Below are 27596 nucleotides of genomic sequence, written 5' to 3' on the forward strand. Positions count from 1 at the left end.
TTGACGCCCTCCTGCTTCATTCACTCCTTCCTACAACAGATGTTGATGGAGGGCTTTCTGCTTGCAGGGATGGGGCTTGGCACCGCGTTGTCTGCAAAACCAGCCACAGTCCTTGTTTTTGTGAAGCCATGAGGGAGAGACAGAGATTCATCAATCACATTAGTGATGTTCCCTGAGATTAGTGTTCTGGAGAATGGAACGCTGCGCTCCTTCTTCAGGTCCCCCTTCCTCCTGACCCCACTCCATCCCCTCCCATCCTGGCCCGCTTGGTATGTCTGCACCCCTGTGTGTCTGCTAAGATGTGAGCTCAGAGCTAAGGGGATAGATGGAGACTTAACTTAGTTGTACAGCCCTTTGTGACTTAGAAGGCAGATCATATCCACTGTCTAGTCTGGCCTTGTCCAGGACAGGCTGATGTGATTACGTTGGGGAGGCAGGGTCTTTAGAAAGGGATGCTTCAGTCCAAGAAAGATTCTGGGGGAGACTGGAAAAAGTCTTGGCTTTCAGACTTGGGTTTGAACCAGACAATCACCTGATTTGTAGTGTTTACGGATTTCTGTGGTCCAGCGGATGGAGCATTCAGGTTACCAATGTGATGTCACTGGATGGGGAGCTGGAAAGAAATGCACAAAATCCATTCTGGCAGGCTGGGTGGGGTGCCCCAGCACACCAGTGCAGGGTCTCTTACTTGTGTGAACCGAAGCAAGTGATTTAACCGTCATAATTTCAGCCTCCCCATCTGGAAGAGGGCTAACAACACTTCCCTCAAAATGTTCGTGGGAGGATTAAATGACTTGCTGTTGTCCCCACCTAGCTCACTGAATCCTTAGAATAGCTTTTCCTCACTCTAATTGTTTGGTTTTATGTCTGTTTTTTCAGCGAACTCCGAACTCCTTAAAAGCAGGGACAATGTCACATTCATCTTTGTATCCCCGGGGTCCAGTACGGGGCCTGGTGCAGAGCACTGAGTAAGTGCTCAATAAATGTGTCCCTTTCTAACCTTAAGGTAGAGCCCTGTGGGAGCAGATCCTATGGGGTGAGGGGGGAGGGTGTTCTATGAATAACAGCCACTCTTAGAGAGGGCCTTTCCCTGGGGTCTGCCTTTGGCTTCTTTGCTCTTTCTGTGAGTCTGGGTGAGTCATCTGCTCCTCAGCCTGGGCTTTCCCTGTGAGTGTGGGGAGGGTTGACTTGCTCACCCCTGCATGGATCTTTCTGGAGGAGCCAGCATTGTTGGGTCAGATTTCAGCTTTCCGAGTCTGTGGACCATGTGAGGGCTGGGTGTCAGAAGGATCACCCGGAAGGGTCTTCCCTGGACCACCTGGAGGCCCTTGCCCAGGTCCCTAGACTTGGAGGCTGGCAGGGGGTGGGGGTCAGATCAGAGCCTTGAGCAGCTGCTTCCAGGAGCCTCTCCTAGCTGCTCCCCAGCTCTCTCAAAGTTTCTGGAACACGGGGGGAGGGAACGCCAAGGTAATGTCGCCTCCTCAGCCCTAAAAATCATGCCGAGACATGGGAAGAGGAGCCACGCTGGTCTTCTCCCCAGGGAGAACTGAATCTCTCATCAGTCCCGCCTGCCCTGGCTCTGAGGCGGCTGGGAAGGCTCCCCGTGAACTTCCCCTGGGGTGAGATGGGCCCTCCCCGGGTCTCCTGTGTTCCCTGACACAGTCCGCAGCTCTACACCACCCACTGCCACCCAGGAGCCTTCAGCTCCTCCCCTCCCTGCTTCCCTTCCTGCTTTGTAGCTGCCTGTCTGTCTCCAAGGGTATGTCCCCGAGGTGAGGGCTGGACAGCGTGGGGAGGAGGGAAAAGGGCCCCAGGGAGACCGATCTCTGCAGGAGGCTGCCCTAGCTACGTTCCTACCTTGTACTAGCTCTCGTGCGCTCCCCACACAGCTGCTTGGTGGAGCACGCAAATACTGTTCCCCAGGGGGGCCCTGGAGTATCTTGCATCACCAAGCCCAGAAGGTGTCTTCTCCCAAGCAACCCGTTGGGAAGAGCCCTCTCTCCCTTCTTCCTTCCTCACCAGGACTCTTGGCCAGGTGTTTTTGAGGCCTCTTGCCCTCCAGAGGCCATATCTGATTGCTTGACAAATCCAGCGCAGTCTGCCATTACTGTTGATGGGATGTGTCCTGTCTTCTGCATGCCCATCACCACTGATTTTCCTCATCGGTCCACATCTGGACTCTTGCTAGGAATTCCTAACAGGACCCCATGTCCTCCTTCATACAGCCTCTCCATTTAAATATGTTCTCCAGTGTAAATCTCACATGTTCTTTCTTTCATTCCTTCCTCCCAACAAATGTACATCAAGCCCCAGCTCTGTGCCAGGCACTATTCCAGGTACTGGGGATATGGCCGTGAGCAGGACAGTCAGGCCTCGAGTGTTCTTGAACACCTCTGTCCCACGGTCTCCTGGAGGTTTGCAGGGCCCATGGAGTGAAGGTGCACATCCTTCAGGATCAGCCCCAGACTATTTTTCCAGCCCCTTGATTTTCATCTCCTGTCTGTGAGCTCTGCTGTGCCCTTGGCAGACCACTCTGCATTCTCTGAACACACCATGCAATTTCCTTGGTGTGGAACGGCCTCCTTGGCTTCTCCATCTGCTTCACGGCCCTCAGCTCCAGAGTAACAGCTCCGGCCTCCTGCACTGTGTGTCTCGCACGGTTGCTGCTCCCTAGACAGGGATGGAGGCAAATGAGATCAATGGATGGAGAAAACCAAAAGAGACCCTTTACTTGCAAAATTGAGCAGAGACCCTGAATTTAACCTCAAACCACCTGAGATTCTGGAGGGAATATTTTGTTTGTCCATGCTTTAATCTCATAGAATTCTATTCACCAGAAATTGTCTTGGCGAGTCCTGCTGTCTAAGGATTTGTGGTGGTTGTTGGAAGCTTACTTGCTACATCCCGAAAACCTCACGAAGGACTTCAAGTCTGTGTCATGAAAAGGATGAGATGAAGGTCCATGATTTAAAAACGTTTTGTGGCACCTCCTCTGACTACTAGTTTCAATGGAAAACACACGGAAAATAGTAGCAAAAACCATTATTAAAAGACAGGAACCAAAAAATAAAAAGTGAAGGGAGAAAGAAAAAAAAATACAGTTGATGATGGAACAACAAAGTTTGAGCTGCGTGGGTCCACTGATAGGTGGATTTTTTTTCCCCAGTAAATACAGTGCAGTACTATAAGTGTATTTTCTTTTCCTTATAATTTTCTTAATAACATTTTCTTTTCTTTACCTGACTTTATTGTAAGAGCACAATATATAATACATACAAGATACAAAATATGTGTTAATTGATTGTTTATGTTATGCGTGAGGCTTCTGGTCCACAGTAGGTTATTCGTAGTTCAGTTTTGGGGGAGTCCAAAGTTATATGCGGATTTCAACTACATGGGGGTCAATGCCTCAACCCTCTGTGATGTTCAAGGGTCAGCTGTGCTGGAAAAGCCTCGCTGGCTGGGAGACTTCATTAGCCAGAGTCTCAGATGGTGTTTGACTGTGGGCTGGTTACTTACCCTTTACAGTTGTTCTGAGAACCACATGACACAATTCACGGAAACCAGCTTAGAATGGCGCCCATGTGGTGAGTGTCCAGCAAACATTGGTGAGACACAAACCAAACTCTTCACAGCAGCCTGGATGAGGGGTAAACCCAGCACATAATTCACTACAGGCCAAGCATCCCCTGTCTGCCATGCTGACGTCCAAAGAGCTCTGAAAACCCAAAGCTTTTCTATTTGTTTGTAAGAAACTAATTTAATGGCAAAACCTGACCTGAGCTGATGCTGACCTGCTTATTGTCTTTATACATCCCACTCAGTGTAAGTGTTCAGTTCACATATAAACTTCTCTGTAGAACTATGAGGATGTTTAATCATGATGTGCTAGCCTGGACCTCCAGGGGAGATTACACAGTATAAAGTGGCTGCACTTGGGTTACTGGGTGGCTCAGTCAGTTAAGCATCTGACTTCCGCTCAGGTCATGATCCCAGGGTCCTGGGATTGAGCCCCGCATCCGGCTCCCTGCTCAGCGTGGAGCCTACTTCTCCATCTGCCCCTCTCCCTGCTTGTGCTCTCTCTCTCTCTCAGATAAATAAATAAAAATCTTAAAGAAAAAATAAAATGCCCTCTAGAAGCTCTCAAAATTCCGAAGAGTCTAAATTCTGAAAAGCATCTGGCTCCAAGCTTTCTGATATCGGATTTTAGATGTGTTTTACGAAATTCTTCAGAAGAAATAAACTCCTTGAATTCTGGGAGGAATTTATCATGGCCTTTGAATAAGGAGTCTTAAATGATATGATAATAGATAACATTCATTCACTCAACAAATATTTATAGCAGTTTAAAAATAATGCAGATCCATTTTTTTTTTCAGTCACTATGGAATTTCTCTGAACTCCTAAGACAGCAAATGGTATAAATGTGTACCTGTCTAAAGTTATGTGGGAAGCTATATCTGAAACATCTAGACCTTCCTTAAAATCTAGATCCTCACCACAACTGAAGATTATTTGGATAGAGTTGGCTCAAATGACCGGATAAAAGGGTTGCCAACAATCAATATGGAAGGTGGTGTTACTGGAATAATTGCAGAATAAGCATCACCTCCCCCCCTGGGCTTCAGTTTCCTCCTACAAAATGTGGATAACAATAGCAATGTTCATGGAGCACTTGCTGGATGCTAGGCAAAGTTCTAAATATTTTACATATTATTTTGTGTAACTCATTTTATTCCCACCATAACATTTTAAGTTATAATATTCCCATTTTTGCAGGTAAGGAAACTGAGGTACAGAGAGCTTAAGTAATTAGCCCAAGGTTATCCAGCTAGTAAATGGTGGGCCTGAGGTTTGAACCTGGGCAGTCTGGTTCCCAGAGCTCAGGTTCTAAGAATAGTAGTTCCTCTCTTTTCTGCCTCCCCTTCTTCTCAAGGGCTGAAGTGCTAATTACTAATCAATCTAATCCATTCCTTTAAATAGCCTACCATTTCATTAGTTTAGTGAAATGGGAAGTTATGTGGTTTAGTTGCCTTTTCTTCTGTCCCTAATCTGCCCATTCGTCTGCTGCCCATCCATCCTTCCTTCCATCCATCCTTCCTTCCTTCCACCCACTCGAGATTAATGCAATGTCAGTAGTTACAGGGATACCACTTATCCACCGTTAGCTTCTAGCCTCTATGAACATCACTTACCTCATCAGTATAAAATGGCATCATAATATTTACCTTGCAGACTGCTCGTATTAAATGAGCTGTTTCATGTCTAACGTCTAGCCTGGAGTTCATATCACTCGGTGTAGTTGAAAGAGACATAATTACATTGACAAAATTCTACAACTGGTGGAACTACAGATTTCACTAGTGTTCCCACCTTCACATTTATTCTAAATCGGTTATATTTTAGTTTTAAAAAATTTAATCCTGCAGCACCCTGGGAGGAGATAATCCTCCAAATGTTGAACTGACTAAGGGACCACATCCACCTTGGCCACCCATCCCCTTCCTGTGATGGAGGGAGCCGTCTGTCTGTCGGCTGGCAGGGATTCGGGCACGGTGGGGTGGCCTAGTCTCCTTCCCTTCCTGATCCCCTGTCGACAAGTCTGAGCAGCTTTTCCCTGGAAGAAGAGGGCAGAAGGCTTTGGGAGGGGGCTGGCCTTCCTTCTCCAAGGAGGCAGTGGAGAGCAGCAGGGAGGAGAAGCTGGACTGGCCCTGGTGGCCGCTGGAATACGTATGTGCTTCTAGAGAGTGTTCCAACAGCAAGGTCAAGGGCAGCACTCAGAAATTTCTAGTTTCCTGTGCTTCTGATCCTGGATATGGTGGGTGAGTGGAGGCAGGCAGCCTTTTGCCAGAGACAGCTTGGCACTCAGGCTCCGCCATCTGGGTTGTGAATGCTGTGTGTGTGTGTCTGTGTGTGTCTCCGTGTGTGTCTCTTTGTATGTGTGTTCTTTCCATAGACAGACTCTCTAGTCAGATGTCAGAAGGTCTCAAAACAGGGGCAAAGGAGTCCTTGATCAACTATCTCCCCAATAATACCCCCAATCCCACCACTTTCCACAAGTAATTGTGGAACAGATTACAATTCAAAAGAGGTTGAACTTTCTTTTTTTTTTTTTTAAGATTTCATTTATTTATTTGACAGAAAGAGACACAGCGAGAGACGGAACACAGCAAGGGGAGTGGGAGAGGGAGAAGCAGGCTTCCTACGGAGCAGGGAGCCTAATGCGGGGCTCGATCCCAGGACCCTGGGATCATGACCTGAGCTGAAGGCAGACGCTTAACTGACTGAGCCACCCTGGCGCCCCGAGGCTGAACTTTCATACATTTGTTGCCTTGCCCCTGTTATCCAGGTAATAAGCTTTTAAAAGATAGTCCACATTACATAATAATAATTAATGGTCAAACAGACACAAACCAAAACATAAGACAAACCAGCCACCCACAGGTTCAAGCTATTTGCTGTAGTCACCTCCCCCGTGCCCTAGGAAGGAGGCTGACATTTCTTGATTACTCTCTGCAGTCAGGGACAGGGCGGGATGTAGTGAGCTGCAGTGTTGGTTAAGAGTCCCGGATGCCCATGATGTGGGACCACCAGCCAGCAGCAAACCAAGGTTGAACAGAAAGACTGGCTGGCTTTCATAGAAAGACACAGAAGCCACACTTATGCAAGTGTATAGGAGGGAGGGGCTTGAGGAAGGGGCATTGATGGGGAAGCCCATTGGAGACCGTTTCAAGGACTCAGAGGCATGGGTAGCCCCAGGTTCTATGTGGAGCCCATATTGGAGTATCTGAACTATTACTTCAGCTGGAGAGGAATGACCTATTGCTTCTGGAGTCTGAGGGCAGAGGGCATACACTAGAAATAGAAAGTCATTTGCCTGCTCTTGTGAACAGCAAGGCTCTTGGAACCAGTTGACCTTGAAAGTGTAGCTGTAGGAGGAACTTGCAATCACTGAGTCACACATTCAACAAATACTTACTGAGCACTTAACCTGTGGCAGGTGCTGTCTGCGTGCTGAAGATACAGCCATGCACAGACAGAATCAATAACCCTGTTGTCACCGAGTCTGCCTCCTGGTGGGGCGGTGCGGATCATAAGTAAGTAAAATATATGGCATGTTGGCTGGAGAAAGGTGTCTGGAGAAAAAAAAAGGGAGAGAAAAGGGATGTTGGGGGGAGACTGTATAATTTTGAATGGAGTGGCAAATAAAGGCCTCACTGAGAAGGTGATACTAAAATGAAGATGAGAAGGAGACTTGTGAATACTTCGAGAAAGAGTGGGCCAGGCAGAGGACATGGCAGGTGCAAAGACCCAGTGGCAGGGGGTACTGCCAGGGCAGAAGGTACAAAGGAAGGCCAGTAGGAGATGACACAGAGAGAGGGGGGTCTCATGCATGACCTTGTGGATTATTTCAATGCCTTTGTTATTATCTAGGTGAGAGATGGAAAGCTGTTGGACCATTTCTAGCACAGAAGTGACTTAGGATCACTTTCCCCGGGTTGTTGACCAGAGACTGAAATAGTTTTGGCCTTAGCTCTGGGAGTGTGGTGAGATGGTCCCCAGGGGCAGGGGAGGACACCGTCAAGGCAGATATGAGCATGGGGACAGTTCGGCCCTAGACCTCCGGTTCATTGCCCTTGCATACCTAGCTCACACCTCTCTGCAGTAATGAACTTGGAGTGGTGCCAATGGGCTGATAGTCCAAGCTGATATGACAGGCTGTTGACATTGGGTACCTGGGAAGGGACGTTGGATGAGAAGACAACGAGGTAAACTCACAAACACTCGGTAACACAGAGGGAAAGAAAACTGCAGTTCCGTAATATAATCCCGTTTATGTCAAATTGCACGTGTCTATATGCAAGAAGTGTGAGGTGTGTGAAAGCTGGCCATCGAAGGCAGGTAGGGGTTATGTCTGGGTGGCTGGCGATCCTGACTTCCCCTCCCCCCCATACCTTTCTGGAGTGTTTAAATTTAAAAAAATAATAATAAACAGGTATTATTTATATAACCATGAAAAAAAAATCCAACAGAGCTCTTTTCATCATGGAAGAATAAAAGAAAACTTTTATTCTTTATTTATGGGATTATACTGAAGATTTTGTGGTTTGTTCTGTTAATATCTTTCATGGTCTCAGGCCCTCAAGTGACCAGACTCAAAAGCGGGATGCAACTGATTGAATGGGGATGGTGATGATTTCTTCTTCAGTTGGTCAAACAGCTAAATCGAACCTGAGGCTGCTCAGCTCCAGCGGGATGCATATCCGCCCCGCTTCTGGTTTGGGAAAGATGCAGCTGCCCAGCCTTTCCTGTGTGGGCTGCAGGGTCAATAACAGCCCATTGACACCACTGAAGTTCATTACTGCAGAGAGGTGTGAGCTAGGTATGCAAGGGCAATGGACCGGAGGTCTAGGGCCGAACTGTATCAGGTGCCACCGCCTAGTAATTGTGGGACTCAGAGCAACACGTGCCCCCCCCCAAGGTCAAAGTCTTTGAGAAGCAGAGGGAGGAGGAGGAGGAGGGGGGAGGGCAGGGCCTACTGGCGTTCTGACCGTGGGATCCCTGCAGAATCACCTCACATGAATAATCAAGTCCCCAACAAGCTGAGGAAACAGTTCTTGGCAAGCGGGGATCCCGTGAAAATGCAAAGACCCGAGCTGAAGTAGGCACTCCGTGTTGTTTTAATGCGTGTTTAACTGCGTGTTGTTTTCACACGTTTAATGCGTTAAGTGTGTGTGTAAACATCTTTGAAAGCCCAAAGTCTCAGGGTCTCCCCGGAGGCCACTGTGAGGACTGCACAGGTTTCCTGCATTCCTGAGCCTTTGGGGCCCCGTTCCTGGGGACTCTGCACAGAGAAAGGAGGCCAGAGCCCGAAGAAGTTGAGGGCCGCCGGGGTTCTTCGGCCAGATACCTGTGGGTGACTTACAGGTGTCCCCAGAGCAGCAGATCCACACCGCGGGTTACCAAGGCAACACCCGCTCCTCCTGGGACAAGAGAGGAAGCGAGTGCTGACAGGGTAGGATTTCATGAGCTGCCTTTCCAGAGGGATCCGGGCTAAAAATACCCTCACAATTGGCACTTGCTTGGCTCCGGGAGCCTCTGCCTGGTCTCGCTCCCCGGTGGTGTTCTGATCCCCCAGAGCAGAGTGCAGGGCTACCTGGGGCGGGGAGGGCAGGCACTTGAGAAAACCCGGGATTGCCTTCCGGGCCTGGCTGCGGAGGCCTGGGGCAGGGCTGGCGCGAGGACCAGGGTAGCTGTTTTCCTGGCAGACACAGGTCCCTGTCTTACTGACGGCACCAGAAGTCAATAGGTCGGCCACTCCCCGGCAGCCGACCTAGAATAATAAAACCACTGGCAGCTCCAGAGGGCGCCGGAGACAGGTACAAACTGCTCTTGAACTTGCCCGCCCGCCGCGAGCCGGGGCTGAGGGCTGAACAGGCCCCTCCCAGTTCCCCGCAGCCTGGGATTCGCCTACCCCGTCCCGGCTCCTTGGGTCCCACGCGGCGGGGACACACGCCGAAGCGGAGAACTGAGCTCAAGCCCCTGCGACTCCCAGGCTTCCAGCCTGTGCTGCTGAAGGCAGCCCTTAAGACCCGGAGAGTGGACGTCTGCGCGGGGCTCCGGGGGGTTCCGGGATTCGGACATCCGGGCACCTCCGGGGATCGAGGCCCTCCGAGGCTGGCCATTGAGTACGGCTCTACACCCTGCAGGTGGGTGAGACTTGAGGCCATGACCAAAGTCTCACACCCCCGGTGATGGGCCGCCCGGGCAGAGAGCCCACCTGGCTCACAGAGTCCACCCTAGCAGCCTCTACACTGATGCTCCTTCAACTTTATGTGGCACAGAATCACCAGTGCAGGTTCTGACTCCACAGGTCTTCGCGGGGCCTGAGACTCTATTTCCGATAGGCTCCCGGGTGGTGCCCATTTTGCTTTTTCTGTGGAGTAGCAACTATGAGGAGGGCTTCAGGGCAATGGTTCTCAAACAGGGGAGCAGATAAGAATCCCTGGGAGGCATTTTATTATCTATTTATTTAATTATTAGAGAGAGCGAGCGAGCGAGGGAGCGAGTGCTCCAGCAAGCGGGGGAGGGGCAGAGGGAGAGGGAGAGAGAGAGAGAGAATCTTAAGCAGGTTCCACGCCCAGCGAGGAGCCTGACATGCAACTTGATCTTAAGATCCTGAGATCATGACCTGAGCCGGTCGCTTGGTGGCTTAACTGACTGCGCCCCCCAGGCACCTCCCCCCCCCCCCCCCCCCCCCCCGCCCCGGGAAGCATTTTAAAACTGCAGATCCTGGGCCCTGTCTGTGACTTCCTGAATCAGTTATCCCATGACAATATGTCAGAAATGCTAACGGGTGGTTTGATGCAGGACTTTGATTTGCAACCACTCTCCTGGAGCCTTCAGTGGATGGCGAGAGGTGGGAGAAATGCCTCCTCCAACCAGTGTGGTCCAAACATTTCTCTATTTTTAGTAAGATTTGTCCTTTGCAAACCGGGCCTACCATCCTTCATTCTTCAACAAATATTTATTAAGTCTCTTCTGTGTTTCCATAAGGGTCTCTTCTTTTTTTTCTAGCTGGACGGATAGACGGCAGATGACAGACTCTGCTTCATGCCTCCAAGCCTGCAAAACTGAATTAGAGAAATCTCCAGTGGCTTAGAGTTCACTAGGTTGGTTTCCTTACATGGTTACAGAGCTACTAATGTGTTCTTAATGAGCTGCCATTTACTTATGCAAATAGTAGGGCACAGATGCCAGGGGGATTAGGCTTGGCAGAGAGGCGTGCCTCTGCATATTGCGCATGTTTTAACACAGGAGCTGCTGTCCTTTCGGACCTACCCTTGTTTTTTGCCTTTAATTGCTGCTGTGTGGGCAGTGTTTATGCATGCATACGTTGTATGTGTGTGTGTGTGTTAGGGGGTCTCAGCAAGCCAGCCCGGCATGAGGGTGTCTCCACCAGCCAGAGGTCCTGGTGGGAATCACAGACCTCCCCCTACCCACACCGGCCTCGAGCCTGGCCGAAGACCACTGGGGAAGACCCGGGAGGTGGGGAGGCCAGGGGCTGTTGAACTACATGGCGTAATGGGCTTACTGGATCCGAGCAGTGCTGTGAATTTCACTGCTGCCCTTCATGAAAAACTTTTAGCAAAGGTTTCCTTGCATCTTGTCAAAGGACGAAAAAAACCCCCAAACCATGAAAAAAAGCACGATTTCTCTCCTGCTCTCCCAAGAAACTTCCCCTTCCACATGAGTGAAGACACTGCTCAGAGCGCGGTGGTGTGAGATCTCTGAGCGTGTAGCTCTGGCCTGGGTACTGGCATCTTCACTGATGCAAGGGAACAGCTTGCGGGCGCTGTTGACATTTGCTACCACAGCAGACACTGTCCAAACAGAACCCAGTAGGCCTCTCTCCTCATTTCCAAGAGCTTTTGGAACATGTATCAGAGAGCAAAAATCTGTCCAAACAGGCATGGCATTCTTGGGAGAGTCGGCGCCACGCTTCTCATGTGCTTCTAGGCCTGCTCGCCCTGGTATCTTATTTATTTATTTTTGTAATTGCAACTTGGTTTATTTCCCTGGTATCTTATTGGCATTGTTTTGCTGCCACTCTTTTTCTCCAGCAATGACTGCTTTGCTCGCATGTCTTCGGTGCTCACTGCAGACTCTCCCCATCCGGCCGACCTGCTCCATAACCTGGTGGGAAACGCCCATTGCTGAAGAATCTCACAGATGCTGCCAAGGGAGGCTCTTCCTATCCCTTCCTGAGGTGCGACGCTTGTAGCTTGCCCTTCCTGTCCCCACATCCCATGCCTCTGCTGGCCCGGCCCCATCCCTTTCCCCCTCTGTGGCAGAGACTGCTGTGAGCTCGTGCAGCTCCTTCCTAGGAACCTAGGCTGGCAGGGACCATTGGACCCCACGACAGCTGGGACGATGAAGGTGTCTTGGTCTGTGCCTACTCCCTCCAGCTCAGGAGTCACCTCTTCCATGAGAGCTGTGAGTCCTGAGTGGGGCGAGCTTTCATCTACTGCCCCAGGGGCAGAAGGCCGGAGTGCAGCGTGGTAGATGGCACTGTACGTTTCAGCCTTGGCTGTCGCTTGAGTAGACATAAATCACCTTGTTTCTTGGGTCTCCATTTCTCATCTGCAAAATGGGGAGATTGGTCTGGCCTTATCTGGCCCACGCTGATTCAAAAAAGCAAAAACACAAGAACAAAACAAAAAACCTCCATTTGGCTTAACATTCAAAAATCAGAGGTTTCATGTAAAAGTATGGATTTTTCCCTTATGCAGAAAAATCGGCATATTTGGCAACATCATTGCCTCTTGGCAGCAATTGAATGCCACTGAGTCACTGTTGTCCTTTTTTGTAGGCTGTGCTCTGCACCTGGGTCCACTCTGGGCTCACCTCTGACAACAGCCCTGTTCACTCCATTACATTATGTATTTTGTCTTCTAGGCCCATCTATTAATTTCTTGGGACTGCCATGACAAATTACCACAAACTGAGTAGCTTAGAACTACAGAAATTTATTCTTCTATAGTTCTGGAGGCCGGAAGTCTGAAATCAATGTGCTGGCAGGGCAGTGCTCCCTCGGGAGGCTCAAGGAAAATCTTCCTTGTCTCTTCCTTGCTTCTGGTGGTTGCTGGCAGTCTTAGTGCTCCTTGACTTACAGATGCATTGCTCCAATCTCTGCCTCCATTGTCACGTAGCCTTCTCCCTGTGTCTCCATGAGTGTCTTTATAAGGGCCCTCGTCATTGGATTAGGGCCCACCTGAATACAATATGAGCACGTCTGAACTTGATTACATAAGGTCACATTTGGAGGTTGCTAGTGGACATGAATTTTGGGGGACACTATCCAACCCAGTGTAGCCTTGTGGGCTGGCAACCTTTGGTCCAGCTGGCTTCATGTCCTCTGACTTGCTGTCCTCCTGACTTCTGTCCTCAGTTTTCTTCCTCTGGGTGGCATTTTCACTTTCCTTCACCTCTCTGCATGTGAAGAGGAGGCCTCACAGTCTTCTGGTCTTGCTTTGGCTACTGGAAGGGCCACCTTGGGGACAATCATTGCTTTTCTGGGTGTTTTGTTTGTGCATGTTACTGCAGAACAACAGAAGCTGCCCTAGGCTGTGGTGGGAGCAGGCTGAGAATGGGAGGCACCTTTTCTTGCCTGGTCAGAGGCAGCTCCCTGTGGCAGTGTCTCCGAATAGCCCCTTCCCTGAGTTGCCCTTTATTCTAGTACTTACTACTAAATTGCACTGAAGTGTTAATAGACCTGTTTCCTCTCTAGGCTCTGAGCTCCATGGGGTCAAAGACTGTGCTTTTACTCCAGAAATTCAGCCAGGAGGATGATAGGCCCTTAGCAGATGTTTGCTGAGCAGATGATGCTTTAGGGAGCTCACCAACTCCATAATCAGGGCCCCACCCCCACCAACTTGCCCCCTCTTTCATGCCACCTTAGGCCCAAAGCTGCTGTGTTACTATCCTGAGTGCCCTAGTTTTTGACTCTTCCATAGTCTACCCAGCCTTGATAAGTGCATAATTGAGAAAAGATGGGGATCTGGGCTTTTCCTTGCTAGTCCTTCTCACTGCCAAGTCTGGTGTTGTGTGTGTTTTGGAGTTTCCTTCCCCCAGCCTTCAATCCTGTTCAATAGAAACATTTTACTTAATTTCAGGAGGGCATTTTCCCCAGATCTATCTCCAGAGGTGGGATGATGCCCACGGTCTGCCTAATCCTGGCAGATTTCATGTCTTTTGTCAAGATCCTTCATCCTAATGAGACTCAGTTTCCCCATCTGCTGTGTTGATGCTGCGTTAAGTTCCCCCCCCCCCCAAAAACATCTCTTGAGTTCTCATCATGTACCAGGTGTGGAATAAAGAGGTGAATGAACGAATATGGGCCATCATCCTGGAGTATTGTTTGATTTAAACTGTGACAGGTGTTGTAGGAGCTAAACACGTGGTCCTATGACCGTGTCTGTCAGGAGGACCTGATCGGCTGGGAGAGCTAAGGAAGGGTGGCTTCCTTAGAACATGGCATTTGAGCTGTGCTTCAAAGATAACTAGGAGTCTGGTTGGTGGCAGAAGGTGGGGACAAGGAATGGCGGGAGCAGAACACATGGAGACCATGAGGTCGGAGAATGTAGCCCCAACCAGGAGCAGGGAGAAGGCCAGCATATCTACAGGTTGGAGGGTGAAGGGGTGAGGTAGCACTGGTGAGGCCAGGAAGGCAGACTGGGGCCAGACCACGCCGGACCCTGTGTGACCTTGTGTGCCGTGGGAGCTACGGAAGCACTTTAAGCAGGTGAGCGACGTGTCCAAGTTTGCATTTTGAAGCGCTCACTCCTGCTGCTGTGTGGGGCATAGACTGGGAGCAGCGAGAAGGGGAATGAGGACCGCAGTCGAGAACTACTGGAGTCTTTTCAAGCAAAACCTGATGATCTTTTAGGCTGTGGTGGAAGGAGTGGGATGGGGCCAAGAAGGTGGCTCTGGATAGTACTGGGGGGGTCAGCTGGGCCTGCTGATAGACTGGATCTGGGAGTGAGGGCAAGGGAGGCATCAAGGGTGATTAAGGTTTCTGGTTTATAAAATTGAGGGGTGGCATCTGTCATGGTGAAGAACAATGGATGGGAGCCCAGCTTTGGGGGAGAACATCAGGAGTTCAGTTTGAGATCTGACTGCACCCATTCACCTGGTCCCTGCGACTGATGCATACGACATTGCTCATGAAAATCCTCAGGCTCTTTAGGGAAACCTCTGTAGTTAGATTCGGACACGAGCCCCTGTACTCTTTCCCCACTAACTTGAGTCTACTCTGACCCTTGTAAGAAACAGTCACTAAAAACATGCTCATTAGGGGGGCTAGTTGGTCTAGCAGGGTAACAGTTGGTGCCACGTGGGCATTAAAAAATATGGTGCCCTTGTGTCCTGAAAGTTAAATGTCCTTCCCAGGATGGGCCACTCCCTTGATGTTTATACAACCACAAGTGGGTGGGAATCCTTGGGCCTTAGTGCTGGGCTTCAGCTGCTCATATGCTCCATGAACTTGGGAGGTCATTTACCTTTTCTGAGCCTCTACTTCTTTTTTTTTTTTTTGAGATTTTATTTATTTATTTATTTGAGAGAGAGAGCACACATGAGTGTGGGGGAGGGGCAGAGGGAGAGGGACAAGCTGACTCCCCACTGAGGAGGGAGCCAGACTCAGGGCTGGATCACAGGACCCTGAGCTCATGACCTGAGCCGAAGGCAGACACTTAACCGACTGAGCCACCCAGGCAACCCCTGAGCCTCTACTTCTGATAGTGAGGGTCCAATAAGATGGTATGGCTGAAAGGGCTTTAGAAAATTAGGTGCTATATAGAAATCTATGGTGTCTCATTGTCATTGTGGCTGCAGCCCCCCCGCCCCCCCAAGGCCCCATCTGCCACCCCTTGCAGATCAGGAGGAGGAGGAGATTTGTGTCAATGACCACAACATCACTTGGTGGGTGTGGCTATCACCACTGTGGTCCTGCAGCCAGATTTTTATTTCACGTGACACTGTTCTTACGCAAGAACTTTGCAAATTCAGTTCCTTGAGACATTGTGCCAAATCCTCCAGCAAAATTGAAATCTTCCACATCTGCTCTGTTCCTCTTAGTCACTAATTTTGGTAATTTGATTACAGAGACAGCCCTCTCTGCTGGAGCTTTTCTGCTCTGGCCAAGGAAACTGGTTCTGGGTGAGGTGTTATTGCCCCTCTTTCTGAACAAGTTGTTTTTCCTTCATGTTTTGTTCTTGAGTTTGGGAAATACAGCATTGACAGGAGCTACAGTGGGCAAACTGCCTCCAGTTCTTTTTAGAGCAGAGTATGGAATAAACAAATAAAGACATTCATCTGTACAGAAGTACCTTGGACAGCTGCTTCTGGAAAGGATCAATACCTGCATGTGTTTTCCTCTGTAAAAAGGGGACAGGCGGAGTGTTTTTAAAGATGACTTTGCTCATTGGCACTGGGAACCCAGCCCACTGTTTGAGCTGTGAAACCGTGGGTAGGTCTTTGGTTTCTCTGGGCCTCTGTTTCTCCACCTGTAAAATGAAAGCATCTAAGTTGCCCTTTCTGGCTCAGAAGGTCATTCATTCATCCATTCATCCATCCATCCATCCATCCATCCATCCATCCATCCATCTATCCAGCCAGCCAGCCAGCCAGCCAGCCAGCAAATATCTGTTCTAAGTGCTAGGGAAGTAGCTGTGAATATATCAGACACAAACCCCTGGCTTTGAAATACCTAAATCCTAGCTCTGTAGTTGGATTCAGGAAATAGTGGTTGAACCCCTACTATGTGTCAGGCACTGTACTGGGCACTGGGGAAACGGTGGTAGATCATGTAGAAGCTCCCCTGCTCTGGGGGGGCTTGTGGTCTGAGAGGGAAGAAGTAAAGGAGGAAAGGGTCCTTACTGTATTATAGGGTGAAGAGCAGAAACATAGGGGTCCTAAAATGGGGGACTTGCCCCTGTCTGGGGTCAGGGAAGGTCTCCTGAGAGGAGAAGGCTGAGCTGAGAGGAAGGAGGAGGAAGAGGGGAAGGTGGGATACTTTGGGCCAGGGAAGAGCTTTGAAGATGCTCTGGGGGAGGTCTGAGATGGCCAGAGCTGGGAAAGGGAGGAGCAGCAGGGTGTGAGGAAGCTGGAAATCTAGGCAGGGGGCAATTTGCCAGAGCCTGTTATGCCTTGAAGTCTAGAAGGGGGCAGAGAGACCCAGGACCTCTGAGACCACTCAGAGAGTGATGTGTGCCCAGTGGCAGACCCTAGGCTGGGGGGTGGTACTCCCAAATTTGGGTCCTCTTCAGCCAGCCCAGTCCCCCTCTTCATTTATATTCAGATCTCACTATCTCCTGGGCCATTGGGATGGCCCTTCTGTTTGGCTTCCCCTGATAAACTGCCTACCCTAATTTCTCTCTTTTCACCATTTTTTCTCCTGAAGAGATGTTTATGGGATTTGAGGCATCCAAAGCAGTTGGCCGTATGGAGGCCTTTCTTGACTGTTCAGTCTTCTTTTTCTGGTCCTTTGCATCTTTTGCCTGCACATTTTCTTTGGAAGCCTTGCTGAGGGCTTGTCTGGGTGGGACCTAAACTTTGGTGGGAAGACCATGTGGGAGTTGCGAGGGTGGGGGGTGGCAGGCAGAACGTGAACCATCTAGTACCAATACCAAGAAGGACCCACAGGCATTTCCCCCCACTTTTGAATAAAGAGCCAATGCCAACCTCTACTACTTTGTACTTAAGCAAATTTAACAAAGATCTCATTTAAAAATAAAACACATGGTTTTCCACATGAATTGCATCCCCTGGGTTTGTGGTACTGGGTGGCAGCACTCCTGCCTTCTGAGCTTTAGCCACACTGGCCACCTTGAAGCTCTCAAACACTCCACAGTCTCTCCCTCCCCAGGGCCTTTGCACATGCTGTGCCTTTCTCTTGGAGCATTTTTCCCTTCACCTCATACCCCTTTGCCTACTTTCCCCTACTCCTCCTTCTTAGCTCAGCTTACATATCACTTCTTCAGGGAAATCTTCATTGACCCACACGCGTGAGATTGGGTCCTCTTATATTCTACCATGGCTCCCTATTCTCTTTGTGCATAGCACTCACTTTCGCTTGTAGTTAACTATTTGTGAAGTAATTTGATGGTTCCCCGCTAGACTCTAAGCTCTCTGAGAGCCGAAGCTTGTCTATTTGAGTCACTGTTGTTTCTTCAGCACAGAGCACAATGCCTGGCACACAGTGAGTGTCCCATACGCATTCGTTGGGTGGACAAGCCAGCTTGGGCCACAATTTCCTAGGCTTTCGGATATGCTGTTGCCACAAGGGAACTTAAGAAAGCAGAAGTCACGTGATAGCTCTTTGGCCGGGGCTTTTGTGAAACCTGGGCTGACATACACCTGTCAGAACACGTGTTTCAGTTCACGTTTGACAACAGCTCTGGCCAAAAGGAAGATGAACAGAATACTTGGGGAGGAGGAGTTCAATCCTTTATGAGAAAGATCTGACATTTGGGCAGAGAGCTGGGAGTTTAATGTGGCTGAGATAATTAGTGGTCATCGAATATCCATGTGCTCCTGAACTAGGCTGGCTTCCTTGTCATTACACTGGGGACATGTGCATGGTTCTTTCTGATGGATTGAGAGTGGAAGGAATGGGAGCCATTTCTGCCTCTTTTCCCTTATGTTGAAGGCATATGTCCATAGCATAGAGTTGCAAGAGGGAGAAGAGCCTCCTAATGTGTGGCAGCCTTTTTGTGAATGAGAAGTAGTCTTTGTTCCATCAGACCTTTGGGATTAAGATTCTTCTTCTCAAAATTTCATTTTGATTTATCTGTTACCACCGCATATCCTACACTATCCCGACTGATACTCTCTTACCACACTGATGCTTCCTCATGCTTTTTCTCAAAAGCCAAATATTTATTTCCTTTTAAATTCTTACCTCTTAACCAGATGGCTTCGGACTTTCTGGAATTTGTATTAAGAATTCCAGACATCCCACCGGTGGTTTTCAGACAACGCAGCTCCTGCCAGTATGTGGTGGTATTGGTCTCTCGACACGGTTTCCTTCCCCTCCCCCGGGAACAGTGCTTCATATGAAGTAAATGTCTTCCAGTGCCTGGTGGCATTTCTGACAGCTTCTGGAAGAGGGGTTCTGCTTGGCAGATTCCTGGAGTGGCTTGCACACACTTCAGCCTGTTCTCTCCCAGGTGAGCTGGGGCATAGAATACGTCCCTCTCAGATCCTGATCTCCTCCAGTTATTCAGCAGGCTCAGATCCTGAGTAGACAAAAAACCAAAAAAACCTGAACCGTCATTTATAGGGTAAAGGAGCCTGTTCTCTGTGGTAGCTGCTGAGGAACAGCTTTTGAGTCCTGCTGCTTCTTTCTCCTTGCTCCTCTGAGGGCTGCTGGGGGCATGGGGGTCAGGGACCTGTGGAGGCGGAAGGGGCTTCAGCGGGCATATGGGAGCTGGTGTCAACTGAGATCCTCTCAGGGCTAAAGGTGGCCTGGGGCAGGGTCTCACTGGCTGGCCAACTGTGAGCAAACCACTCCAGTGTCCTCATCTGTAAAACAGTGTGTGAGCAGAGGTGGGGGCTATGTAGCCCTCAGTTGTCAAACCACTGACCCTCAGGGATCAGAGGGCTGGGTAATGGGGGCATAGGACAATGGCCCTCTTTGCCAGAAAGCTCTGCTTTTATTTATTTTATTTGGGTGGTAAGACAATCAGTTGATGTTTTAACTAATGTATTAATTAGTGCTTTGTTCTGGCTGTCACGAGAGATTCCAAAGAAGGAGGTTGAGTTTTATTTTCTCCCGTATTCTCGAATTCTGGCCTCCTTGCCCTAGGTCTGTTAACAGAGTTTGAGATTCAGGACAAAAAAAGTCATGCACAGGGAGGACCACTGTCCCCAACCTACGTTTTGTTTGGAGGTGGGTAGTGATGGAGGAGAGGAGAGAGTGAGTCTGGGGCTCAGAGTGGTCCTTCTTGGGAGAGAGGGGCTAGCAAGGGCCAGTGAGGGGTGGAGGCCTGCGTCTTGCCTGCTGACATAATAGTAGTGCTGGGTGGTTGGCTCCTGTTTTCAGATAAAAAATCTATAGCCTTGAGAATAGCCTTGGGTGGGTGTCTGTGGTCAGGAATGTCTTGGTGAATCAATCACCTGAACAGCCTGGTCTGGGAATAGAAGAGGGTTGGGGAGGGTGGTCTTCTCTTTGCAAGGAGCAATGGTAGAAGAGGGGACAGAGGGCAGAGCCTTCTTCCCAGTGATCCAAGGGATGGGATGGAGTCCTCCAATGACTGGCTATTATCAATAATACCAGACTCCTTGGCTATTATGAGAAGTAAAGTCTTAGTGCCAGATTTAAGGAACCTTGGAAGAACATGGAATAGGAGTGTTATGGAGGGAATCCTTGCTCTGCTCATTTGGCCTTCTAGATGAGAGTTATTTTGGAGAAAAAGCAACCAAACATTTGCAACCCACTCTACTGAATGACCTCTGAGGTTCTTTCTGGAGCAGTCTATGATACTGTAGTTTTAATGATGACTCATGGGTGGTAAGTGTCTCAAACTGGGGGATATCCTCTCACCTCTGCCCCGGCTCTGCTCTGCATCAGGGGGCACACCCATGGAAATTATAGTTTCAGCCATGGCTGGGGGGAGGTCAAAAAGGGCCCTCTTACAAATTTGGAGCCCAGTTTACAGAGCACAAATGAGACTTTGGGAGCGGCAGAGCCTGATGCTTGGTTGGAGAACCTGGATCCCACCATGCCTGAAGCGGCATGGATCTACCGATAACTAGAAGTGCTCAGTGAATTCATATGCTAGGCCTGCTGAGCTCCCCAGCTTTGTCACCAAAGCTATTACTCAAAAGCACAGCTCCTGCACATGAGATGAGCCACTGGCTGCACTGGGGGCTAGGCTGGGGTTCATATGAGGGATATACCCACTACATAAAGGCACACATGCGTTGGAAGGGTTCATGGGCCTGGTAGTATCAGTGACGGTTCTTTGTGTTTCACTGGCCTGCAGGCAAGATGACCTTCCCCAGGGTCTGCCCCACAAACTTGCCAGCTTCCTCTGTTCTCTGGAACTTAAATCCAAGTCAGTCACTAGTCTGCTTGTGCTCAGGGGCAGATTTCCGTGGAATTTATGAGGCTGAGCCTCCAGGCCCTGGGAGTTGAAGAATGTTCTAAGTGGAGAGAGTTATTTCTATGTAAGCATTCTGGTAAATTGCTTAAAGAGATCTTGGTAGATAAGGTCTGGAAAAGGTCTCCGATAACTTATTATTTATTATTCAAAATAAATGTGCTCTTTTGTACCTGATTTTATGTTAGTTATTTTGTATTCTTTTTCTTGCAGAGGGCACAGAAATTGCTTCAGGTGTCACAGAATCCAGATCTGGCACTGCTTATGTGAATATGCACGTGTTTGGGATGTGTTTGTGACAATCAGTGACTAGACAGGAGTGTGTCCAGGATGCCTGCAAACACGGCTGTACTTTCTACTGTTGGTGCTTTGGTCTAGCCCAACCCCACCCAGGAGTGCCTTCCCAGTCCTGGGGGGGGTGGCCCTCCAAAGCTCTCCCCCCGCCCCGAGCCAGCTGCTCACAAAGCTCTTCTGTCCAGGTGTGGCCAGGCATGATTTCTCCCCACTTCCAACAGTGCTGGGCATTTCTTTAAACTCCAGTTCGTGAGTTCCCATGTAGAACTTTATGGTGTTTTTTTCTGTTGCTGGTCTTGAATTTGAAATTTGAGTGCCAGACTGTTACTTAACTTTTTATGTCATTTTGTGCTGTCTCCCCAAGTCAGAGTATAAGCTCCTTGGCTGGGGGTGGGGGGCAGCTTTCACAAAAAAGAGCTTCGTATTTCCCACAGAGCATGTCTCACACTAAACTTCTCAACACATAGCTGTCGGTTTGGTTGAATAATAATGCCTAAAATATTTCCAAAGTTAAAAATATTTACTCTCTTATTCAATTAAAAAAGACAGAACAGGTAGATATCTTCTCTGCTCTATATAATTGAAGAACTCAGCTGAGATACAGCTCATGTAGGACCCAGAATTAGACTCTTGTTCCAAGGTAAGACAATTATAAACCATTTTAGATAGATGGTTCCATCTAATTTTTAATTTCTTGCAAAAAAGTAAAAATCTGTAACAAGGCCCTTTTCAGCTGGTCCTTCTGCCTACCCGAAACCTCCTCTGCTCTGATTTCAAGTTTACTTGCATTTTCCTCACATCGCTGTAGAGATCTCTTCAAAACCTTGAACTTTACATGTGAAACTAATGATAGCCTTTTAATGATAACTTTTTAGAGCCAACGCTATATGTTGGCTATAAAAAAAACCAAACTAATAATGTCAGCCCATTGCTTGAAGTCCTCCAATGAGTTAAAAGAAACCTGGCACCTTATGTGACTTCCCACCCTGCGTGAGCTGGCCCTGCCTGCATCCTTAACTCTTCCTGTCCTCTTCTTTTGCTCTGCTTTGTCGCATGGCTCTTCTTACACATCCTAGGATGTACTAAGTGCTTCCTGCCTCAGGGCCTTTGCACATGCAGCCCCTCTGCCTGCTATTCCTCTCGATCCTTATCCTTTGGGTCTCTGTTTATCTATCACTTCCTCCAAAGGGCCTTTTTGATCACCCATCGCCAAGAGGCCCCTGCTCTGCCAGACTCTATCACAGTACTGTACTTATTCCCTGAACAGAATTTTTCACAGTCTGAAGTAATTTTAATTATTGCTTGCTCTAGCTGTTTATGTTTTGTCTTCCCCACAAGTGAGTTCTTCTTTTATTTATTTTTATTTTTTTTAATTCTTTTTTTAAATATTTTATTTATTTATTCATGAGGGACAGAGAGAGAGAGGGAGAGAAGCAGAGGGAGAAGCAGGCTCCCAAGGAGCAGGGAGCCCGATGCGGGACTTGATCCCAGGACCCTGGGATCATGACCTGAGCTGAAGGCAGACGCTTAACGACTGAGCCACCCAGGCACCCGTAAGTTCTTCTTTTAAAAAAAGTTTTTTTTTATTTATTTGTCAGAGAGGGTGAGAGAGAGAGAGAGAGAGAGAGAGAGAGAGCGAGCGCACAAGCAGGGGGAGTGGCAGGCAGATGGAGAAGCAGGCTCCCTGCAGGGCTTGATCCCAGGACCCTGGGATCACAACCCGAGCCAAAGGCAGACGCTTAACCAACTGAGCCACCTACGTGTCCCGACCCACAAGTGAGTTCTACGAGAGTAAGGACCCTGTCCGTTTTAGTCACTGCTGCATTATCCCCAGTTCCATTCCTACTTGTCACATGGCAGGGGTTCAATATATATATTTATCACCTGGAGGACAGAAGTATTCAATTTGTTGGTCTTGGGGTAAAAAAAAAAAAGGCTCAGGACTCCCCCCCCCCCCCCCCCCCCGCCAGAGTTTGGTTATGAGAGGCTTGCCTGAGTCTGAGAGGTCACCTGGTGACAGGGGGCCATCTTTGGATCAGGTCAGTTAGCTGGCCTGGGTGACAGGTCAGTGGGCTCCTCGCTCACTGCCCTGGCCCCTGTCTAGACACTCAACTGTAGGTGTCCTCCCTCCCTGGCCCTTACAGCAGGTCTGGGAAGGCCAGGAGGGAGCTAGGGAGCACCAGGTGCTGCTTGTATGGCTGGGAAAATACCATGTGGGAGGCCCCCTACTACCCGTCACAGCCCCAGCTTTTCCTGAGGCCTCCAAGTGTGAGCATTTGACAGGCGACAAGGCCAACAGAATGGATTTGGTGGTTTGTCATCTCAAGGGAGGTGGAGATCATTCAGGGAGCTGAGTCCAGATGAGATTTTTAAAGACACCGTTGTCTGAGGTGACAGGGAACAGCCCCATTTTAGGGCCCAGGGTCTCACTTGGGAGTCAGTGGATGAAAGAATGATTTAGTAGCTAGAGAAAGGGAGATCAGCTTCTGAGGCTTTTTCCAGCAGCTCAGCCATAATACCATCCAAGAGCTGACCTTTAATGTGGGCGTGTGCGGCCAACCTGCTGGGACAGACCAGAAGAATCAAGTGAAGAGATGCTGATGGCAAATTTAAACCAGCCAAGGGTGTTGCAGCCAGGGGCCCAACCTTGCAAGGAGGGCAGCCGGAGAGTTGGGAGATGGAAAACAGCCCTCGAATGTTTAAAATGGTGCAGAGGGCTTCAGTGGAGCCTGGAAACAGACAGCACACTAGGCCTGAGAGCTGAATGGGAAGCGGGACCGGCAGTGTCTGGAGAGGGGATGGAAACTCTCGCTTCCACCCCAGAGCAGGATGGGCAGAGATGCTCAGGCCGCAGAGTGGTGGGTGTCACTAACCTGCGGGTGATAATTAGTTGCACTCAGCAAAGCCTGTTTCATATAAATGACCTAATTTGGGTCTCCGAGGCGCATACTATCAGCTCCACTTCCTAGATGTGGAAACAGGTACTGGAGAGGTTGAATAAGTTACCTGGGGCCCCTGGCTAGTTAATGGCAGAATTGGACTTGGAAGTTGGCTTTTCTGATGCTGGGGTCAAGCCACAGTGGTGTTTTGTGAGCTTTGCAGAACCCCAGGAAACAATGCCCACCCTCCCTTTCCGGATCTTCCTCCTCCCCCAAAATCAAATCCATCATCCTCAGTTCCAGTCAAATCAGGTACTGAGAGCCTTCAAAGTGTCCACGCCAGTACAGATCCTGCTGCCTTATTCCACTAGTCCATGAGGACCAGGTGCTTCTCACCCTGGACTCCGCCCCCAAGAGGCCTAGAGACCTTGGGATTTGGAGCAGAGCAAGATGGTGATTCTGTAGTCAAGTGTTCTCTCCCAGACTCTACCATCAGGGGGATGCAGAGCCTATATGTTCATAGAAAACAGCTAATTGTACCAAAACCTCTTTCAGGTTCATTGGCCTGACTTGGGTAGTATTTCTTTTTGTCCCAGAGAGGCTGTGGTAGATCTCTTTAATGGCTCCTAGTCATCCCTCTCTCTTTATTGATGCCCTTTGCCATGTGACTATGGATTTTATTTCCTTCTTTCTTGAATCTGGAACTAGTCACGTGACCTACTTTGGCCAATAGAATAAGGTAGAAGTGACTGTAGTTTCCAGACTGGACCTCAAGAAACCTCGCGTCTGCTTGTCCTGTTGCTCTCTCCCCGGAAAGAACATGCCTGGGCCGGCCTGCTGGTTGATGAGAGGAGGAAGAGAGACATTTGGGGCAGAGCTGCCCCAGCCCAGGGGCCCTGGCCAAGCAGCCTGGAGAGCCGCCAGCAGACCTGCAGATGCCTGAGGAGCAGCCTACACCAGCCCCTCCACACAGCAGTGTGAGCTATGATTGTTTAAGTTTGTATGCCACTGGGACTTTGTGGCTGGTAAGCAGCAGCTGCTGGTGGTAGCTAACAGATACAGAGACACTTCAAGAGTTAGCAAAGTACCAGAACTCTGACAAATTAACTCAGTGTATTGTGTAGAAGAAGAAAAAAAGAAAGAAAGTTGATTGACCGAAGCCTAGTTCGGGAAGGGACCTAGGACCTTGAGTCCCACTCTTCATCTTGCAGGTAAAGAATTGGAGTCCCAGAGATGTGAAGTGACTTGTTCCAGGCCATACGTGTGTGTGTTGAGGACAGAAGTCCAGTTTCCCAATCCAGGTCTGCCTCCTTGTATAGTTCAGATGGGCACACTGGACTGGTGGCCGTCCCAGCATGGGGGCTAACGTCAAGGGTGGGATATGGTCTCCAACCATGCTCTTAAACTCTGAACCCTGAAGACTCTTGGCCTTGGGGGTCTGAGACCAAGTAAATGGCCTTAAAGCAGGAAGCCAATCCCAGAGTGGCCACTCCACCTTTCAGTAACGGTCTCCTACCTCTAACTGGTCACCAGCTGCAGCTTTCAACTCTAAGCCCCAGTGGTCACTTTTGTGCTCTATAATGCCAAATGGGTCGTGTTCCCAGGAAACTGTGACATGGCCTCAGGACTGTTCAGGATTACACTCTAGTCTCTGGCATTGCCCTGTCCTTGGAGTCTGAGAAATGCTCCTTTGAATACAGGGTGTGGTATAGAACAATTGGCTGGTGTCTTCCTATGTTGCCAGCTTCATCTCTTGTACTTCTGTTCTCCCAGAGGTGGGCCAGGGTGCCAACCCGTAACAGGCAGCTGGGTGTAAGTTTTTGTGTACGTGTGTGTACGTTTTGTGTGTGTGTGTGAGTGAATGTGGGGAATGAGACTGGAGTGGGACAGTTCCAGGGTGTATATACTCAGAGATCTGTGAAACTCTTTTCCTGGATAGAACATGGTGGGCTTGACAATCGTGCTTTTCAGTAACCCCTCTGTTCCAGGGTCTCCCGCTGGCCCTGTCTCCTTTTCATTCCCTTCTTACTGAAAGAACGTGAATTAGATCTGTGCTGGGAGGATCAAGGTGCCAGCCCAGCTCTAGGAGAAGGAGCAGGGTGGGGGTGGGGGTGGGGGGCTCCAGGCAGCCAGATTGGAAAAGAACAAACCCTACTGAGCCCTTCTACTTGGTCCCCTCCTGTCAGCCCGCCTCTCCATCCAGGATTCAGAGGGCCTCTGGGATTCCCGGGTCTGTTGACTAGTCAGGCCAGAGAGGCTGAGCTCCGGCTGCTGAAAGGAGACCAGGGGCCGCCTCCTGGTGCCTCAAAACACTTTGTGTTGCAGTTCTCCAACTGGGTTGTACATTAAAATCGCTTGGGAGTTTTCAAGGACCCATGCCCAGACTCCACCTCAGGCAATAGGATCAGAATCTTTGGGGGTGAGAGCTTAAGCAAGATATTTCTTTAATATAATTTATTTTTTAAATCATGTTTATACAATTTTATGTTTTAATAATGGCTTTGTTTAACAACGGGCTCACAGAATTCATGAAAAATTAACCATCAGCTCTCCCAAGCTGGTATAAGCCAGCTCCAGCATGCCATTTCATATTCCAATGAGCCCCAAATTTCTATTTCCGACCAGGAACTCTTTCTCAGTCCCAGGCTTATGTAGCTAACCTCCTACTTCTCCATTTCTATGACTCACAGGCATCTCAAACTTAACATATCCAAAACCAAATTCTGTATCTTTTCCCCTAATGCTGCTTTTCTTCACAGCTCTCTATGGTCTCCATTCAGAAGTCAAACCTTGGGTCATCCTTGTCATTTTTTTCTCCCTCAGTGACACTTTTGCCCACTGCCCCCATTGAATCTACCACCAAGTGCCAATCTGTTCTATCTCCAAGTGAATCCATCCACTTCTCTCCATCTTCTGTGACAACTTTCTGGCCCAAACTGTTCACATCACTCCCTGGAACAGCAGCGTCCAACATAGTTTTTCTGATTCGATCCCAGTCTTTCATCCAGCCATGTTCCATGAAAAGCCACAGTAAGCTTTGTCAAATGTAAGGAGAACCCTCTGTTTGAATCCCCGTAGGCTCTTCCCACTGCTCTTAGGATAAAATGCATATTCAAGCATGACCTCTAAGCAGAGCCCATCGAGGTCTGCCATGGCCTTTGCCATTGGGCTCGAGCTACCCTTGTGCCACATAGCCCTCTTGTGAGTTCCTCTTACCACCAAGCTCCCTCCTTCTTCGGGGCTTTCCTGTGTACTCTTGTCTTCTGTGTGGAGCTCTTCTTTCTCTCTTTTTTTAATTGAAGCGTAGTTGACATACAATACTATATTAGTTTCAGGTGTACAACATAGTGATTTGACATTTGTATACATTGCGAAATGGTCACCATAATAAGTCTGGTTACCGTCTGTCACCATACAACGTTAATGCAATTTTATTGACTGTATTCCCTGTGCTGGACATTACATCCCCATGGCTTATTTATTTGATAATTGGAAGTTTGTACCTCTTGATCCCTTCCATCCATTTTGCACTCCCCCCAAATGCCTCCCCTCTGGTAACCTCCAATCTCTGGGTTTTGTTGTTTGTCTATTTTGTTTTGTAGATTCCACACATAAGTGAAATCACATGGTATTTGTTTTTCTCTGTCTAACTTATTTCACTTTACATTATGCCCTCAAGTTCCATCCATGTTGTTGCACATGGCAAGAGCTCATTCTTTTTTATGGCCGAGTAATATTCCATTGTGTATATATACCA

The 27596-nt window shown here is 49.0% G+C and overlaps 1 long non-coding RNA gene across 2 annotated transcripts in view; it reads left to right on the forward strand.

Moving 5' to 3' along the window:
• Positions 1 to 27596, forward strand: part of LOC113932988 — an 88563-nt gene that overhangs the window by 42177 nt on the left and 18790 nt on the right. Inside the window, exons 1-4 of one of the 2 annotated variants that reach the window (XR_003523195.2) lie at positions 6195 to 6349; positions 7001 to 7097; positions 10579 to 10673; positions 11625 to 11770. This is a non-coding gene — a long non-coding RNA (uncharacterized LOC113932988). Of the gene's footprint in view, positions 1 to 6194; positions 6350 to 7000; positions 7098 to 10578; positions 10674 to 11624; positions 11771 to 27596 lie in introns of those variants that run through there. The other variant, XR_003523194.2, reaches the window with a different exon arrangement.

Source organism: Zalophus californianus, chromosome 10, assembly GCF_009762305.2.
Source record: "Zalophus californianus isolate mZalCal1 chromosome 10, mZalCal1.pri.v2, whole genome shotgun sequence".
In the NCBI taxonomy this organism is placed as follows: Eukaryota; Metazoa; Chordata; class Mammalia; order Carnivora; family Otariidae; genus Zalophus; species Zalophus californianus.